Raw genomic sequence first — 6,000 nt, 5'->3', positions numbered from 1 at the left:
ATGAAACTTGATGTACACAGTAAAAAAATTTTTAATTTTAATAAATATTAAATTTACACTTAAAAAAGTTAAATATTTAACACAAAAATTTTTAACACTAAAGTTTTTGACGCAATGACGCAAAATTTTTTACTGTGTAAAATACTATTAGTCTCGTCAATAACAATCATGGAACTGTTTGAATTATTTCAAATACAATGTTTCATAAGTAGCAGCACTAATGTCAGAAAATTATTTTTCAAGTAATAGTGCAATATTTAAATGACTGACATTTAATTTCTTGACGCGAAATCATAAGAAATTATATGTTTACTCGCTTGACGGTTTAAAAATTTAGAGTTCATGCCACATAAATTGAACTCGGTATTTTGTTATCAGTTTCACACCAAATCTTTTATACTGAATGAAGTCGAAAATATTTTTACAATGGATAAAAGTACCTAAATTCATGGAAAAAATATAAGTGAGAAACATATGCAACGAAAAAAAAGTATTTCTTGCACCAAGAAAATTTTGACGGAGGCTGAAGTTATATTGGAGCAAGAAGTGTTTTAGTGTCAAGATATTTTGACTTCATTCACGAAATTTTCAGTCATCTCTAATATATTCTTAGTCCAAAGAAATTTACCTTTGAGTCAAGATTTTTTTTCTGCAGTGTATGGAAACATACAATCAAAGATATAAAAAGTTTATATCCCACATGTATTTAATTTGTATGTTTTTTTCTTAAAAACGTAAATGAAAAATATTTTGTATGTTATTTGCTAATATGTTAGATATATTCATTAATATTATAAATTATAAATTTTTGTTATTAAGAGCGGACTTAAATTTGCAAGGTACCAGCTTAAATCAGCTGTTTACCTCTTTCTGATTCTTACTAAATTTTAAACCAATTTTCACTAATATTTAGCGATTAATTGTAAATTAGACATCTTATTGAAGAAGTTTTATATTTGATAAATTTTGATCAATCGATAATATTAAAAAATACATCCCCAAATTTTATCAATATTATGGAAAATAATCGTTTGTCACTGATTTAGAAAATGACTTTCAAATTACGTCAGTATTATGTACAATTGTGACAAATTATTGATGTTAAATAATGACTCACAGATGGTATCGGTATTACGTAAGACCGTGACTTGTCACTGATGTAAACGCATGATGTTAAACTTACGTCAAGATTACGTACAGCCGTGACTTGTCACTGATGTAAACGCATGATGTTAAACTTACGTCGTTATGACATACAATGATGGCATTAATGTTACGTAATATTGTAGTTTATATATTATGTCAGTTGTACGTAATATCTAAGTCATTTCCGTTACATCATAGAGAAGTAATAAACTTACATCAGTATGATGTCAAAAATATATCATATATTTTTACATCATAATTGGATTACAAGACAGGTCAATTTTACGTCATATTTACGTAAAATATTGTGACATTCCTATGACTTATAAATGACGTCATATTGAAGTCATGTGTTCACTGGGATTAGATGAGATACAAATTGAATCGTTGAGGAAATATTTTATTTAAAAACTAATCATGATATTTTAGTTTTGTGGACCCTTTTTGCACGACTCATAATACGTAACATTGCTTTAAAATCAAAAAATTTTTTTCGTGTAATTTTAGTACTTATTTTTATTATTATACCCTTGCTTAACTTGCTTATGACTTAATAACATGTAGCACAGCTTGTTTAAAAAAGTTATCTTATTGTGTATTTACATAACACATAAGTCCTGTGTAGAACAAGGATTTTTATGGCTTAAAACAATATATATAAAGTATATGAACTTGGTCTAATAATTAAATTATACTGGCCCTGCAAAAAGCTTATTTTTATTGTACTTTGTCAAGATAATTAAGAAATTTTCTTGTATTTTAAAGAGATAATCTGGATCCAAGAAAATTATTTTAAAGACAGCTAGTTGTTTTGTTTCAACAATTTTTTGCCTTGAATTTTATCATCTTGACTCAAGAACATGTAGTACAGTCTGATGTCGGTAATTCAGTCTGGACCAGTGACAACAAATGCCAATTTAATATATCGGTTTGTTTATTTGAAACACATGTAAAATCCACTGAAGGAGGTTATCAGACTGACTGAAAATACTCCAAACACTGTTTAAAAAAATTATCTTATTGTTTATTTACATAACACATGTCCTGTGTGGAATAAGGATTTTTATGGTTTAAAACAATATATATAAAGTATATGAACTTGGTCTAATAATTAAATTGCACTGGCCCTGCAAAAAGCTTATTTTTATTGTACTTTATCAAGATAATTAAGAAATTTTCTTGTATTTTATAGAGATAATCTGGATCCAAGAAAATTATTTTAAAGACAGCTAGTTGTTTTGTTTCAACGATTTTTTGCCTTGAATTTTATTATCTTGACTCAAGAACATGTAGTACAGTCTGATGTCGGTAATTCAGTCTGGACCAATGACAACAAATGCCAATTTAATATATCGGTTTGTTTATTTGAAACACATGTAAAATCCACTGAAGGAGGTTATCAGACTGACTGAAAATACTCCAAACACTGTTTAAAAAAATTATCTTATTGTTTATTCACATAACACATGTCCTGTGTAGAATAAGGATTTTCATGGCTTAAAACAATATATATAAAGTATATGAACTTGGTCTAATAATTAAATTGTACTGGCCCTGCAAAAAGCTTATTTTTATTGTACTTTATCAAGATAATTAAGAAATTTTCTTGTATTTTAAAGAGATAATCTGGATCGAAGAAAATTATTTTAAAGACAGCTAGTTGTTTTGTTTCAACAATTTTTTGCCTTGAATTTTATCATCTTGACTCAAGAACATGTAGTACAGTCTGATGTCGGTAATTCAGTCTGGACCAGTGACAACAAATGCCAATTTAATATATCGGTTTGTTTATTTGAAACGCATGTAAAATCCACTGAAGGAGGTTATCAGAGTGACTGAAAATACTCCAAACACTGTTTAAAAAAATTATCTTATTGTTTATTTACATAACACATGTCCTGTGTAGAATAAGGATTTTCATGGCTTAAAACAATATGTATAAAGTATTTGAACTTGGTCTAATAATTAAATTGCACAGACCCTGCAAAAAGCTTATTTTTATTGTACTTTGTCAAGATAATTAAGAAATTTTCTTGTATTTTAAAGAGATAATCTGGATCCAAGAAAATTATTTTAAAGACAGCTAGTTGTTTTGTTTCAACAATTTTTTGCCTTGAATTTTATCATCTTGACTTAAGAACATGTAGTACAGTCTTATGTCGGTAATTCAGTCTGGACCAATGACAACAAATGCCAATTTAATACATCGGTTTGTTTATTTGAAACACATGTAAAATGCACTGAAGGAGGTTATCAGACTGACTGAAAATACTCTAAACACTGGTTAAAAAAATTAAACTAGATAATTAACTTTTGGCACTCTCTTGCGGTCTACATCAAAGTATAGCAAATGAAATTTTTTGTTGATAATTAGTTTTCTACCCTAACCTAGCTGCATTTTAATAATTCTGTCTTATAAGTTATCTAAACTAAAATAAAGAATAACCAAAAAATTAAATCAATCTCTCCGATTGTATTGGCTGTACGTTTATTAGTAATTTCTTTATAGTAAAATTTATTTAGTTGAATATGTGATGAGTCCTGAGATAAGTCAGTTTTATGCGCGTACACTACCTATTTATTTATCATTTAGTTATATTTTTTCAATGATTAAATTAAAAAATAGAATCAATTTACGAAGGATTATTTACCCCTGCCAAGTTTAATAATTTTTCATTCAATAATTGGTCAAAAAGCGTCTCAGTATCTTGTTCAAAATTTAAATATTCCGTCCTACACATTCTAAAAAAAAAATATAAAATAATTGTTAGATTATATTAATAAGTATACTACTAATTATTAATGCTAGAGTTATAAATAATAAATTGTATTTAATGATTAATGATTACTTTATTATTAACAACGGCTTTGTTAAATAATTTAATGGAAATTTAACCGAATGAATGAATAAGAAACAAGTGATACTGTTGAATAAAATAAAAAAAAAATTTGTTCGCTATCTTATTCAATGAAAATATGTTTACGAGAAAGGTAGAGTAGACGAGTATGTCAGGTCAAGGCCATAGCCGAGTGTACTGACTCACGAGTGGTGCAGCCAGTAAGAGTAAGAGCAAAAGCAATATCACATTATCCCAGGAGTCACGAGTGCATCGAACCCAATGACCGTTGCAGTTGCAAGTAGGCGCGTCACCACATCGCAAACTCTGCTTAGTTGTGCGAAAGCTCGCTTCTCACTTTTCATACTGATTATTCTTTCTTTCTTTCTCTCTCTCTCTTTTTTTAATTTATTTTTCCGCTCAATCAACTCGGACAGTCTCGTTAAGCTTCGTGAAACTTCGGTTGCATTCCGAGTGCATCAACCCCAAAGACCGCCCTCGAGAAGTGCATCGAGAACTATGCTCAAAGACCGTCTAACTTCTCGAGACTTTTGAGTAATTATACGACAGTCAGTGACCTGGTATAGAGTACAAGATCTGCCAAGCTAACCTACTCCAACTTGAACTTCACGGAGCGAGTCTGCTCTAACAATAATCTCCTTTACAAACTGATTTGTCTCAATTATTCTATACTATATAGATATTTACTTATTTATTGATTTATTCAATAATTTATGCTCAATTTAATTTTTTTTTTTCAAATAAATAATTTTGAAAAATTTGTAAAATTCAAAAAAAAAAAAAATACAAAAAAATTTATTTTTCTTAGACAAAAAAAAACAATAAAAATAGTTTTTATATTTTTTAAGGTTTTTGATTACACTAAGAGTAAAAATTTATTTTTAAAATAAATGAGCAATGTAATAATCTATATTATTGAGAGAATCAGCAAAAATTTGTGGCCAGTGTATTTATATGACAAAATTGGTTTTTTAATCAAATTTAGTGTCATTGCAAAGGTCTTGACTTGAATTTGTGTCTTTTTAAGGTTTTATATCATTCTCACCCATAGTCAATTTATTATGATGTATTTAAGGTGAATTCGAAAACATCTCTAGGTACATAGTTAAGAAATTACTCTGTATCTTGTGAACTATGGACATTTTTTAAGATATAAGCTCATCCCGATGATATACTCATCAAGACCTTTCATTTGAGTACCCACATCAATTTTTCATATATTTGATATATTTCACAAATATCATATATATCAAATATAGAAAATATATAAAAAAATTCATGTGGGTACTCAAACGAAAGGTCTCAATGAGTGTATCGTCGGAATGAGCTTATATCCTTAAAAATATCAATAATTAAGGAATGACATTGTGTTTTGTCAACTAACGATAGTTGAATAATGACCTTGTATCTTGTGCACGATTGACATTTTTAAAGATATAAGCTCATTCTGACATTACACTCGTCGAGACCTTTCATTTGAGTACCCACATCAATTTTTCATATATTTATATATATTATATATATTTATATATGAAAAATATATCAAAAATGCATGTGGGTACTCAAACGAAAGGTCTCAATGAGTGTATCGTCAGAATGAGCTTATATCCTTAAAAATATCAATAATTAAGGAATGACATTGTGTTTTGTCAACTAACGATATTTGAATAATGACCTTGTATCTTGTGCACGATTGACATTTTTAAAGATATAAGCTCATTCTGACATTACACTCGTCGAGACCTTTCATTTGAGTACCCACATCAATTTTTCATATATTTATATATATTATATATATTTATATATGAAAAATATATCAAAAATGCATGTGGGTACTCAAATGAAAGCTCTTCATGAGTGTAACATCGAGATGAGCTTACATCTTTGAAAATATCAATAATTAAGAAATGACCTTATATCTTGTCAACTATTGACATTTTTAAAGATATAAGCTCATCCCGATGATACACTCATCAAGACCTTTCATTTGAGTACC

Source organism: Cotesia glomerata, linkage group LG8 (genome assembly GCF_020080835.1).
Source record: "Cotesia glomerata isolate CgM1 linkage group LG8, MPM_Cglom_v2.3, whole genome shotgun sequence".
In the NCBI taxonomy this organism is placed as follows: domain Eukaryota; kingdom Metazoa; phylum Arthropoda; class Insecta; order Hymenoptera; family Braconidae; genus Cotesia; species Cotesia glomerata.
The sequence above is the reverse complement of the archived record's forward strand: the minus strand, read 5'-3'. Positions refer to the sequence as shown.